General features: G+C 63.6%; 1 pseudogene; it reads left to right on the top strand.

Moving 5' to 3' along the window:
- Positions 1–451: 451 nt before the first annotated feature.
- Positions 452–594, top strand: LOC140461193 (5.8S ribosomal RNA; annotated as a pseudogene).
- Positions 595–1,970: the final 1,376 nt, after the last annotated feature.

Here is a 1,970-nt window from a genome sequence, read left to right as displayed (position 1 = left end):
GTTACCACGTTTCCCAGCCCACCTCCGTAGTGGCCGGGCCAGGCGGGCATCAGCTCTGGCCAGTGCGGCCCCCGACTCCTCGCAGAAGTCCGCCACGTGCACGGGTCAGTGACGCTGATGAACCGATTGCTGGTCCCGTTTCCGACTCTGGTTTTCCAAGGGCAAAGCTGCTGCAGGCCTCGTAACACTCGGCGGGCGACATGGTGGCGGAGAATCTGCCTCCGTCGCTGCAGTGCGTGCCGATATGCATCGCCTCTTGGGCGCCCAGTATTTTTTTTTTCCGTAGACATATGTCTCCGCGGGCCGCACCAGGCGGGTGCTCCCCACAGCTTCACGCCACCCTGCTCCGCCCGCACGCCAGCGTGCAGGTGGGTGCTGCTAAGGTGGGGAGTGTATGTGCGGTCCGGGTCGCTTTCCTCTGGCGAGGGAGTGACCGAAAACAAACTCAGACAACTCTTAACGGTGGATCACTCGGCTCGTGCATTGATGAAGAACGCAGCTAGCTGCGAGAATTAATGTGAATTGCAGGACACATTGATCATCAACACTTAGACAGGCGTGGCCCCGGGAAGAACCCGGGGCCGCAAAGTGCGTTCAGAGGGTCATTGGCAATCAATCGCACTCGCCTTGGCTGGAGAGAGCGCGGCTGGGATGTCGCAGAGGACCCGTCCTCTTTGTCCCCCGAAGTTCAGACTCCTGAGCCTTCCAGCGTCGGAGCGCTTGGCCTTTCCCCGCACCCTGCACATTCCGTTCGTCAGGCTCGACGCCATTCCCCTGCTGGGGAGCGCGGCCTGGTGTCCGTCTGTGTCGTGGCAGTGGGGCCAGTACGGCTGTCACCGGGCCCAGAATGGCTGTCGGTGGTTTACACGGCGATGTGCACCGCTTCATCTTTGGGACACGGAGCTGCCTCGAAATGTTCAGCCTCCTGTGGGGTCTGCCTAGGCTCTGCACGTCCGCACTGGGTCCGTCTCTCGGTTGGCTAGTAGTGGAAACAGTGAAGGGAGCCGCAGAGGTCCGGTGCTGGTGCGCTGCCAGCCTCACCGTGGAGCTCGCCGGTTCGACACGCTGACCCGACTCGATGGTTGATCGATTGAAAGTGTTGAGAGGCACAGACCGTGTCTGGGAGCTGCAGGCCGCCCGCTGCTGCAGCCGTCCGTCTCGTGGTTCGTCCTCGGCCTTAAGTGGCCGGTGGGGCGTCTGATCCTGTCTCCCCTGCTGGCGCTGAGTGCTTGGCCGAGGGAGGAGGTTTTCATCGAACGCTGTGACTTCGACGGTCGCACGCGCATGGATTGCTGGCTTTTGGCTCTCCCGTTCAGTCCAGACGTTTCTGCTCGGTCCTGCCACCGGTCTCGGGAGGCACGGAGTGGTTGGTGGTCGTGGTGTGTGCTCCGTCACCGTGCAGGCACACCTACCAAGCGCCCAGCCAACCCCTGCATGGTCTTCCTGGCCATCGGGAGGACGGCGGAACGTTGGGCTGTCTGGGGCCACCGCTGTGTCTTCCGTACCCTGTCACCGTCGGCGTGCCTTCCTCAACTCGTCCGGCTCGGGGCCACTGGGTTTAGGAGCGGCATCGCCCACCGGCCCCACTGAAGGCCGTGCCTTTCTGCGGCTGCCGATCGATGTGCGTGCCGTGCCTGTGCGACCGTTCGCCACTTGTGTCTCAGCACCTCTCTCTCACCGTCGTGCAGTCTCTGTCGGCTGGCACCTCGCACGTCCTGGGCGGCGAGTCGTCACCGCCGTGCCCGGGCCTCTGGCAAGGCAGGAATCAGGCTGACCCTTCCACTCGAGTAACCTGCCGGCACTTCCATGATTCGCCTCCTGCCGTGGATGGGGGACGGTCTCCGGTCCTGTGAATTTGCGCCGAGCATGTCCCCGCGTTGGGGTCTGGCGGATCTCCTCTGCTGGGACCACTCCCCGCGCAGGCACGGCTGTCGCCAAGCGCATTTACTCCGCTGGTGGTGCGCCGCGAC

This window comes from Chiloscyllium punctatum, chromosome 36 (assembly GCF_047496795.1).
Source record: "Chiloscyllium punctatum isolate Juve2018m chromosome 36, sChiPun1.3, whole genome shotgun sequence".
Classification (NCBI taxonomy): Eukaryota; Metazoa; Chordata; class Chondrichthyes; order Orectolobiformes; family Hemiscylliidae; genus Chiloscyllium; species Chiloscyllium punctatum.
The sequence above is the reverse complement of the archived record's forward strand: the minus strand, read 5'-3'. Positions and strand labels throughout refer to the sequence as shown.